The 12,512-nt window shown below is 37.6% G+C and overlaps 1 protein-coding gene across 1 annotated transcript in view; it reads left to right on the top strand.

The window, feature by feature from the left end:
• Positions 1-621: 621 nt before the first annotated feature.
• LOC306859116 (polyhomeotic-like protein 2) overlaps positions 622-12,512 on the top strand; it is a 36,407-nt gene continuing 24,516 nt past the window's right edge. The window contains exon 1 of the mRNA XM_079399964.1: positions 622-776. The gene's annotated coding sequence lies outside the window, so the exon portion shown is untranslated. The remainder of the gene's footprint in view (positions 777-12,512) is intronic.

Genomic DNA, 12,512 nt, shown 5'->3' with positions numbered 1-12,512 from the left:
ACTTTTTGCATTTATACCCTTTGTGGCACAATTTTAGCATTTTCATTCACATAGAACAGTATTTGCAACCCAAACTATGGGATTTATATTATACTCTCATACTATATTCTTCTATATATGTATGCATTAATGATTGTGCATATATGCATCGTGACATTTTTTTCATATAGAACAGTATTAGCAACCCTAAATACAGGATTTATATTATTCTATCATAGTCTAATATATATGCTTTGAATATGCAAACTGATTAGAAATTTGATAGCAAAAGCATTGCTGCTTCACACTTTTTGCATTAACACCTTTCTTTGTGGCACTATTTTTACATTATTATTCACATATTACAGTATTTGCAACCCTTAATATGTGATTTTTGTTACGCTATTATACTGTACAATATAAATATATATTGTATATATTTACTTTCAATATGCAAACTGGGGGCCTGATTTTCAATATTAGATGCTTGATAGTAAAAATAGGTGCATCGACAGACCACATGTATCACAACAACCCTGTCAAAGGGTTTCTGTAAGAGAGCGAAACAAGAAAGAAGAGAAGGGAGGAGCTAGAGGTGGATCATACTGAATCCAGAGCGGCCTATTGGTGCTTTGAAGTCACATGATTGCTTTAGGAATGCTAATTCATGCTGTATTTTTTCTCCTCTTCTCTGCTTGGTGTAGTCTGTGCCTGTCGGATAGAGCAGACCTCAGACATGGTGTAGGATATCAGGAAAGGAACAAGCGATTGAAGTTGAGACGAGGCCTGTGTTGAGGGTATGTAGAGCTTTATTAAGATGTGCTGTTGTTTTTGGCTTCATATGTGAGTGTAAATGTCACTTGTGCAGGAAGCCCTACTTATATGAATAAGACTGTATGCTAAATAGAGTGCATAAATGTGTGTATGCCTGTGCATGTCTGTCTCGGCACAATGAAAGCTGTTTACTTTGGAGAATTCCACCACATGTCTCCACTGCTTTCAGTACGGTTACTAACATCAGAGAGAGCAACACATATTGACAGATATTATCTAGGTGGGCTCGCAGAACTTGAGACCCTCCTTTCAAATTATACTTCAGCCATTCTGCCATTATTTACTGACCATCCTGTATGATTTTCTTTCATAATTGTGTTGGTTTGTCTATACAGTCAATGTCAGAGGGGTTCGGTGTTGTTTCGGACCCCATTGACTTTCATTGTATGACAAAAAAGTATTACCACCAAAGCTGAAGGTGAGTGATTACATGGACATGCATCACATCATTTGCGATGTTTTAAAGATTATCGATGAGTTTGCTCAGCACACATGTGCACAAGAAGCTTTTAGACCTGTCGTAAGACTAAATGGAGACAATGCATTCCCGGACAGGGGAGTGTTGTGCTAGTAGACTGACTGACTTGACAGCTAGTGCTGATACAATTCATTTAACCTATCGCCTCTCAAATAACAAGACCATCTGTACTCTTTTGGTACATACTAGTTTGACCCAGTGCTCTGTAAACAAAGCCAAGCGGAGCGATGCTTGTGTGCAAATTTGCCAGTGTCATCTTATGAATTTGACACTGAACATCTGGACAATTGTTGTGGGTTAGCTTTATATGTGATGTGTGTTTTATATGTATGGTTTCTTGTACAATCATGCTATAGAGTGTAGGAACCAATAGTTTGCTGTTCATTATAGTACTAAGGTACTTCCAGGTTACTGCAGATGAATCGAGCAAAGCTTGTTGCTCTCAAACCGCCGAGGTCACTTCTGTACGGTAATTGGGGTAAGACCCTCATGTTTTAAACTTACCTTTCCTGTGTCATGGGCCTTACACTGAGCTTGAGTAGTTCACCCTCACCCTCAGGTCACTATAATAATCAGTCAAACAGGAGGGACACAACTCCGGTCCCCCTTTAAGCACCAGGAAATGAGGGGCTTGTTGAGTAGCGCAAGAGGCTCCTGTAGTCAAGAGAAAAGAGATTGAATGAAATTAGCACACTCATGCAAGGTTTTTCCTTTATGATTCTCTCTCAAGGCCTGATATTTTCTGTGAAAGAAACAAATGTTGCATTAAGTGATACCAGAGATATCAGAGTGCACTCAAGTAGTTCATTAAAATGCCTTTGATTTAATCTAGTCAAGAAAATAAACAAAATATAATTGCAAGAAAACGCATGTAGAAAAATGTATTAGTGTTGGCATATTCAAGTGATTTTGGGCTTTTTTTCCTCTATAAAAGTACCTATACATATTGCAGATTGAGTTGCTTTTTTGGAATTATTTAGTGTCTCTAAGGAAGCTTATTTAAAGTTGAAATAAAAAATAACCCTCTCTTTTGTTAAAGGAACAGTTCACCCAAAAATGAAAAATATTTCAACATTTAGTTATCCTGAAGTTGTTCTAAACCTGTATGAATTCCTTCTGCAGAACACAAAATAAGATAAGAATATGCCTAACCATACAGTTGATGGTCCCCATTGACTTTCATTCTTCAAAATATCTTCTTTTGTGTTCAGCCGAAGAAGGGGGGGGGGGGGGGGGGGGGGGGGGTCTGTCCCGTTAATGCATGTATTATACATCATGTATTCATTTCGTTTTCTTGACCTTCTAATTTTGAATCAAACTGTCATAACTCAATCTTCCAGTGAAAGTAACAGATTTTTCAGTTTCACTTAAACTCCACCCCTTTTCACATTCATGCAATGCCCACATGCAATCAACAACTGAGACATACAACCAAGTTCTACATGTTTTACATGTTTTGATAATCCGCTACACCCACTACATATACAGAGGTATGTCACATTACAGAAGAAAAGATCTGTCAATACATCCATTTCATTGTGACTTCTAGGCTAGTTTTTTGATCTGGAAACACTCAAGTGTATTGAGAGTTTGCTTAAAAATATGAGTCTCTGTACTCTTTCTAAAGCAGTTGAAGTATTACTACAACATTCTAAAACAAATTTAGTTGATTAAGTCCAGTTGACAATTAACTTTTCCATCTTGCTTCTTCAGTAGACCAAATCCCTTCACACTAAACACAATTGTTTTCACTTTTAACAGACAGCAATCCAGTGTAGGGCATATATCACATGCTGATGACGGTTCTTTTGAGGGAAGAGGTCTGTGTTTGAGCACATGTAACGACTCCTTGATCTTTGATGAGCTATACAGGACTCAGCAATATGTGTTATGTGGCATCGAATGGTGAGATCCATCTCCAGCGATGAAAGAGGTGAGAAACAGTAACAGATGAGCCGAGATGTTTTCATACAGCGCTGTCCAAGTCTTCATGAAGATGAAATGCAGACCCAGCGTATGAACGCGTTCACCTTAGCGCTCACCATGACATTCTTGTCATGCCTGATGATGCTCCCGTGTGACTCAACCATTAACACAAACTCAAAACAGACCGTATGTCAGGGCTCTCTCTTTCTTCTCTGACAGTTTCTGATACTTATCTGACTTTTAGATTTGTACAGCTCTTCTCTCCTGTCTTTCCTGAGAATGACAAGTTTTGTCCTCAGAGAAATATTTGCAGAATGGGTGTATGCTTGTGAAGCCCTGGTTCAAGAGTCAAAAACTACCAAAAGTGATTAATCAGCATAACTCACCGATAATTCTCAGTCACCGAGTTCAGTAGGCCAGTACTACTAAATCTGGCAATATTTGCAACAACAAGCTTCTGATCATGCCTTGTCATCTTGGAGGGGTAATATTTGTCAGTTATTCTCAATTGAATACATGTTTGAAAACACTTACTTTTTCATATTGCATAAGAAATGTAATACCATGAAGAGTGCTGTACAGCAACAAAATATTTATGAGTGTGATATTAATTTCAAACAACAGTTGAATAAACAAGAAATTAATATTGAGTAACTTGTGCTGGCTGTGGATACTTTTTACATATTCGGGTTTTGAACAAATCAGTGTGTTTGAATGAATTGGTTGAGAGAATTATTCAGTGATTCTTAACAGCAGTCAAGACGCTTTGCCTTCACTTTTTAGGACTCGTGCAGCATGCTTGAGAACGACGGTCAGTTCCTGACTTTTAGTTTCTAAATGAATCTGTGTGTTTCAACAAAATGACTAAATGAATGATTCAGTGACATGCTCATAAAAATGCAAAAAGAGTCACCAAAAATATCCACCACTAATACACTGACTGTTCATCTGTCCAGAATGCACGAACACAGACAACCGGAGTGATACAAACAGCAAAAAAGTCACAGTGACCAGCACTCTTGTATCGCCTCTTGATCACTTAAATTTGAGAACCGGAACCAACAAATGTATAATGAGAAAAAAAAATTCTCGATATGCACAGTTCTTACTTTCCTGGCAGAGGGGGCTTTTTTTTTTTCAGAGTAAAGCCGACCAGGGTCTGAATCATAATGTGTGAGAGCTGCTGACAGCCTGTAGTAACTGTTTGAGAGTGTATGAAGTGAGTGCAGACAACTCTCTCTCCCTCCACTGCTGCCTGGGCAGATGAAAGTGATTCTTGCCTGCCTCTGAGCTCCATACCCAGGTGTTCTCTGTCCTTCTCTCCCTCTCACTCAGCTCTCCGGCTCAGCAGCCGACAGCTACACAGCTGCTTGTCATAAATCTCCTTTTTCTTTCCTTTTTTTTGGAGAAGCAAAGCTTAAGGCATTAATGATTTGGTTCCTCACCAGCAAGGGCAGCAACCACTGATATTTGGCCTATATTCCATACAATTTATCTTTAACTTGACTGGTTCATATTATTAGGATTATATATGTAAAAACATCCACATGTAAATATTCAGCTTCTGAAAGTCATTACATTGGGATTTCCCCAAAATGCTGAAATACAGTCACATTTCCTCCTCTGCATAGCTAAAAGCATATCTAATAAACATATCTAATAAGATATAACGTAGAGTCAGTAGGTCAGTATTGCAAAATTCTCATCATTGTGATCCTATTAGAAAGCTACTAAATAAATACATAAATGAACATGAAATACTGATTTTTGAATTTAATTGTTTTGGGACAACAATAAAATATACAGTTATGTGGTCTTTAAATAAAGTCATTTATGATTGTGATAAAAAAAGAAATACAAAAAAGGTATACATCTATATACTAAAAATGTCGCAGTTTAGTATAATACTATAAAGATATACACTATAACATAACAAGATAATTTGCAAGATTAACATTTGCTGGTCATGTGCAGAAAGTTGGAGGAAAGTTTAAAGGCGTGTTTTATACAAAATGCCATAATATTAATTTTTCTATGACTGCTAAATCCCTTACAAAGGAGGAAAGCCCTAAAGTGGCACATTTATCAATCAAGAGTCTTTTAATTAAAACTGACGTTGTCTGTTCTTATCAGATTAGGAGGTTTTACTATCCAGCTAATGGATTTTTCTTAGTGTTACATCTCTAGACTATGTTAGACAAATTAGAGTGACAGAGCTTCTTAAGACACATAAAAGCCTCATAGTTCTGAGGTTTTCAATATTTACAGTCACTTTTCATTTCTTGTGTTACACGCTAGGCTTTCCACCTTAAGACTGAAGTAAATCAAAGATCAGAGAGGCAGTTTAACTCTGAGGGCTTAAATTACATACAGGAAGTGTCATCTCTTCCTCCCCGTTTGCTAAGTACTGTCTGACAGCTTCACACTCAGAGAATGTGGCTATGACAGGTGGTTGTGTTTCACAAGAACAAGGTTTGCTCAGGTGTTTTAACTATGTATAGTCACCATTTGCTATGAAACATAACGTCCACTAAAAGCATTTGATGTACGGTTTCAAAATGGGAAAAAGTTACAAAGTTGCAAATTTAAAGCTGAAAAACAACATTTCAAATAGTGAACAGCCAATAGAGTACAAGGCTTTATTAAGGGAAAGACCTTCACTCACATGAAGCATTGAGCATGATAAAATCAAAAATGCCAAATTTAAAACTATTGATTGAAAGGCGTTGATTACATATATAAAGTCTTCATTTTATTTTATTATTGCAAAATATATATTATACCCCCATATTGTATTTCAGTCATTTAAAAAAATAACAAAAAGTAGGTGCATAAGCTCAGATGATTTAGTCCTGCGACCAATCAGTTCCAAAAAGAATTGAAAGAAAACAAGTTGACCAATAGATTAAATCCAAGATTTGGTGATCTAAAAAATAATGTGTTGGCTTAAAAATAATAATAATAATAATAAAATAATAACGCAACAGTTGACATGTGCTAAAGAGGTTTTTTGGCACCTCTGATTGGTGGATTTTTTTTTTTGCAGAATGGATATTGTAGTTTTTCACCAGATATTTCACTATTAAACATGATTATTTAAAAAAAAAACATCATGTGGTCTGATGGCTTCAACAAAAGCATATACCATTGATTAAAAATGTCATGTCTCACAGTAGGTCTGTCCTAAATGGTTTATTGTTAAAAATAACCTAACTTCTGAATTTTATGGCAGAAGGGGGTAGTGTTTGAGAAACCTGTAACCTAAAAATGACACAATTCAGCTTTAAATTTTGTTACTCAGTAAGTACAAATTGATTTTCACCTGTGTTCTTCAGGTTCTATCAGTACTAACTCATATAGGCTAGAAGGCTTTGAGGTGCTTTGTAAACTGAGTGGTCTCTGGGGCATCTGTGTATCTGATTTCTTCCCTGTGGTAATGTTGTTTTACGGCTCTGGGAGTTTGCACAAGGAGGGCCACGTGCGCTGCTAGCTGCAGTTTTTTTACACTTAGACAAAGGGGAAGAATACAGCCTAAAAAGCTCTCACTCTTTTGGCAGTAAGAACGAAATTTATAGTCCCAGTGTGAGAGCATCTTTGAGCTGGACTAATGACTTGTTTTAGACAGACCAATCATTTCATGTTTCAATTAAAAGGATAGTTCTCTCATTTACTCACCCTCATGTCTTTTCAATCCTATATGATTTTATTTTTTCAGTGTAATACAAAAATAGATATTAATAGCAAAATTTTCACTTTTCTTCCATAGTGAAAATGAACGGTGCTATTTTGAAGACAAATCTCCCTATCCATTTTCATAAATCATCCATTTTGCGTAAATCATACAGGTTTAAAAAAAAAAAAAACATTCAGACCAAATAATGACAGAATTTTCATTTCTGAGTGAACTATCCCTTTCAAAGGCAAAACATTTGTTTATTTCCGTATCAGCAGCATGAATATTTTTATATTTTTTAAACTGTGTCACCTCATAATCCTGAAAGGCAGAAATTTAGATCAGATTTAGGCATGCCTTAGGAACAACTCGGGCCTCCCAAGAGTGCTGTTTGAATGTTGAAGTGGTTTTGTACAACTAAAGGCATTATTTTTTGATTGAGACATAATAATGAGATGGTGCTAACGATTGTGTGCCTGGGAGGCCTGCTTTGTTATAGCGAAGAAATGTGTTACTGATGTTCAAATTCAGGTTATTTCACGCTTGGACTCCACACGATAATCAGAAATGATACACATCCAGTTTGTGAACACTCGGCTGAATAAAACAACAGCAAAATAGTCAAAACCATGCTACTGTTCCAATTTTCTGGCTCTGTGAGCACCTAATTTATATGTTAATGTTTGAACACACAGAATCCCAAATCATTGTGAAATTGCACCACATACTTGGCATTCCTGTTCAGTTGCTGATGATAAGGTTAGCTCTATATTTAAACTGGACTATTTAAATATGCAAACACATGGTCTGTATATTCATTTCCGCTTCCATTTACATGCAGTGTGGGCACCCAGATTTTTTCAGCTGCCTGGATATTTGCATGTGCAAAATTCAGTTTGGCTTCTATGTTCAAATCCCCTCTGTCATATACACTCAGGGGTTTTCTGAAGTGATGAACCATTTTTCTTAGTGTAAAGAACATTTTACCAATCTAAAGGACCATTTTCCACTATATAGAACCTTTAGTGCAATGGAAAGGTTCTATAGATGTTAAAGGTTCTTCGTGGAACCATCAATGCCAAAGGTGGGTCAGGCAAACTACAGTACCTCTAAAAAGACATGATATCTGCCAGACAGAACCCAAACCCCCCCGTCCCCCCGTCGTGCTCTTCACACTGATACCAAGGCGACTGGGGTCATATTTCATGCTTTCTCAGTTCAACAACGATGTGGCCCTTGCAGACAAAGCCGGCAGTTTTATGGTGGATCTTAAGGAAATGAGGGTCACAAATCTCCTCTGCCTGGTTGCCACATAGAGGGAATGTGCTAATGTGGAGAATGATGGATGCCAGAGAAGAGAGAGTTCTGGCAGGACAGAACAATGGCTTGTCAAGTTTAAGATAAATTTCTCAATTTGAACTATTTTGTAGTGACTAGTTTGGAGAGCAACTCAAGGAGGAGAACTTCATCTGCAGTACTGAAGAATTGCTCCGTTGAGTCACTGCATGTGTTTGAGATATGTTGATAAAAGAAGAGAATGGTACTGACTCACGCTTGAGGTTCTACTGTTTATGTGTACTCTCAACGTCTCTGATTTATGACAAGCATTGATGTATCCTCAACAGGCACATTGTTAAGAAGCATGTTTTGTCAACGTCCTTCACTGCAGTGAAATCTTTCTGAGTGATATACGCTCTTGTGCTACAGAGCACCACTGAATCTGACAGAATGAATTTCCAGAGTGACGGATCTCGAGGTGACACCACGTCTGACGTATCCATTAACTGTAGAAGCTTCTAATTGCTTTACTGTTTACTCACACTTGGCCAAAGGTGTCAAAGCTGACATCAAGCATCCTGTGATGAAGCTAATATCCTGAGAGACTGTTAGTTTAACTAGCAGAGTGGTGAGCATGACATGCTAATTTCAGGTCTTAAATGTCACATGATTACAATAAATGTGAGTCAGTTTAATGGACCTTTATACATTTTACCACTATGGTTTATCAATTCATAAGGTTATAAACAATCTAACAAAACAATATTACACACAATAAAAATACATTATACATTAACAACATTATTAAACGCAGTGATTATCATGAACGGTTAATAATTTTTACAGCATTTATTAATATAGGTAATGTTTATTTATAAATATACTTTTGTCCTTTGTTGATTCATGTGCATTGATAATACATGAACAAATGTTGGATTTTATATTTTTATAATCATTAAAATGTTACAATATATGTCTAATATTATATAAATTATACCATATTTATATGTAACATTTTACGAAGTTAATTTTGTATGAACATTAAAAAGATATATTTTATAATAATTTTGAATGTTACATGAATTAATAGTTCATTTATATTAACTAATATGATTATCATCATATTAGTTAATATATTATCACACCCCCTTATTATCATCACCACCCCGTCCCGTATTTGCCGCCCTTCACCAGGCTCCCGACGGGAGTGGGTGTGTGAGAGAGGAGGGGCGCTGAAACAGCCAGGGCTGGCGGCGTGTGATGAGGCGCACCTGATGTGAATAGAGCCTCATCACCGCCGCTGTTTAAATGCCGAGCGCGCCTCTCCTCGGGAAACCGGTCTCTTCCCCGTGCATGCACGCTGGTGTCCTCGTGGGTCCAGGAAGGGAGCGTCGAGGAGGGATCGCGTTCCGCACCCGCGAGACGGCTGACGGGCCAGGATGCCGGGCCGTATGACCCCCGGAAGTGCCGCGGGCCGCCAGAGAAGGACGAAGTCGCTAAAAGAAGCCGCCGCCCCTCACGTCCCGGTCCCGAGAGGGAAGCGCTTGCGACTGCCGGACTCTGCCCCTCACTTGGACCCTTCCTTTCAGAACACTGCCCTCCTGCACGAACCCCGCAGTACGACGAGGACACCAGACCCCCTGTTTATTTTTCGACACTTAAACCCAATTTTGGACACTTTATTTGATCATTTTGTTTAATAAAAGCCTCTCCGAGGCCTGATGCCACACCCACTGTGTCTGTCGTTTGTTAATGTTAATTTATTGAAAATATTAATAAATGTTAATTTACAACCTTTGGATTCATTTTAATCACGAAATACAGTCATTTTCAAAACAATCGCTGTCCATATTGCACCCAGCACTGGGTTGTTTTTCACTGTGCATTCATACAATGTACCAAAATGCTGTTTAAAATACAAGTTTAGTATGTAACACTGTAGGACATGTGAATACACATATGTGCAGAACTCAGAACAGTGACAGACCATTAATCAGTTCTCTTCAGTCAAGCTGTCAGTTTATGACATGACAAATGCATGACAAGACACACAACTGGTTTTAGCAGTTACGCAACATCTTTTGATGGCCGCATTGCTGTGATCCTAGTGGACTGGTTTAACCTGGCTGTGACCTGTCCAGACAGGCACAGATTGCGTGTCTCATCCATCTGTGGTCATTCACCCTGAGGGTTTAGCCCTGATTGTTTGATGTGGCCTCTGCATTGTGCTGATAGCCCATCTCTACCTGAACGCCTCAACCCAACCTCATCTTTTAGAGCTTCGGCTTGCTCATGCTAATCCTATTTATATTGCTCAGTGCAGACTTTGCATCCTGGTTGCTACACCAAAAGCACTTTTGCCTTCAAAGAGGGTAACTCAATTTGGTGTCTGATTGTGAGAGGGTTTTGCAGGATACTCAGATGATGATGGCACTGGATGTTCAGTTAGCTACAGAGCTGTGTGGTGAGGAGGTCTCTAATGCAGACTAGAGAGCAAATCGAGTGGAATAATGTGTAGTGTGTTGTGTTAGCCAGTGAAATAATGAGACGAGAGAAGAGAGAGGGAGAGGGAGGGAGAACGACAAAGAGAGGACGAGTCTCCCTTTCAAGGTAATAGAGAATGGACTGTATTAAGCTTTTATGTGTCCTTGAAAGATTCCACGTCTAATGGAAGGTTAAGTGGGATCAAACAAATTCCACAAATGTATTCTGATGACTTCAATATCTTGCACTATAATAGAAAATCTCCCTGTATGAAGTCTCTTTCTCTCTTTTTCTCTTAATGTGCACCCAAACAAACACAAATAACTCAAAATTTTAGGCCCGTCTGAACGTGTTAGACACATTACAGCAGGTGTACTGCACTATAGAAGAAGATCACTCCCATTTGGTTCAGTGGCCTCTCTGTTGGTCTAGCTGTTCCTCGGCTGAGTAAAGGAAGTGAGGCCGGGTCTATTTTGATCAACAAGTGTCCTCCCAGCCCCCAAGAAGAAAACCCCAGGTCATTTCCCCCGGCAGCAGCCTTTGATGTGTGTTTGTTTAATGACATTATTGGGTCCCAGTCATCTGTGATGGGAGGAGTTCTGGTCCAGAGAACAGTCAGAGTTTGGATTCTCCTAGCTGCCAGTTGTATCTTGTCACAAGTTGTGGTGGAAGCTGTCAGACTATCTGAGTGAGTACAGTGCAACTCATTTGGTTTTGGCTTGTGAACTGTTTTTACGACATTTTAAAGTTTGGCTTTAGAGAGTTCCCTGCTAGTTATTTTTATGCTCTACATGCATGAGTTAATGATTTAGCTGCAGTAAAAACATTAGTGGAATGTACTCAATTTTATGCACTTGTGTTTCCCATCTTTTGCAGTGTCTCGACATGACAGCATTTTACAAACATGGCATTTACTTTACTTAAAAATGAGACATCAATCAGTTTCTCTGCCTCTGAATTTACCTTTCTTTTCTGACGTCATGAAGGTTATCAACAAATGTTAAGTAATAATATTGTTCTGTTTTTCAAAAGGTTTTTTTTTTTTCAAAGCCAAAAGGTCCACCTTACATTATTTCTAATAATATCTTTATTGAAAGTATTTTGCATCATGAAAGTGTTGTGAGTGCAATTTCATGTTGACTCCTAATGTTTAAAAAAACTCCACAAACTTTCATGGTATTAATTTTTTTCCGACATGTTTTATATGTTATTAGTAGATGCTAGTAGCAGTAAAATTGAGGCTTTCATGATTTTTTCCAAGTTTTTTCCCATTTTACTGTCATGCGTCAATGTTTATAAATGTGGACAGTCCCTAAGAATGTTTTCCTAACATTCCAATTAAGTTATGAAAACATTATTTCCAAAAGTTTATTCAAAATATATATATATTTTTTAATGTTTAAGGTCTGTTTAAAAATGCTTTTCAAAAAAGAATGGTTAATGTTCACAGAACTTTCAGAAATAATATTTCATAACTTATTGATAACATTAGGAATACATGAACATAAACGTGTTAACTGGACAGCCATATAAATATATATGACATTGTAAACACATTTATGTCCTCAAAAGGTTTTAACTGCAGGTGGTTCATTAACTCAAATGTGGCTATTTTTAGAACAAAGTAAAAAATAACCTAATATTTTTTAAACCCTGTTAACACTGAATATGTACACTCTCAGAAAAAAGGTCCAAAGGCTGTCAATGGGGCGGTACTTTTTTTAAAAGCTACACTTTTGTACCTTATTTACACCTAAAGGGTTTATATTAGTACCAACATTTTAAATACTAGTACCTAAATGTTACATATTAGTATCTTTTGAAAGGGTACTGCTTGTGTGCCATTTTGTTTTCTGAGAG

The sequence above is a fragment of the Barbus barbus genome (genome assembly GCF_936440315.1).
Source record: "Barbus barbus genome assembly, chromosome: 40".
NCBI lineage: Eukaryota > Metazoa > Chordata > Actinopteri > Cypriniformes > Cyprinidae > Barbus > Barbus barbus.
The sequence above is the reverse complement of the archived record's forward strand: the minus strand, read 5'-3'. Positions and strand labels throughout refer to the sequence as shown.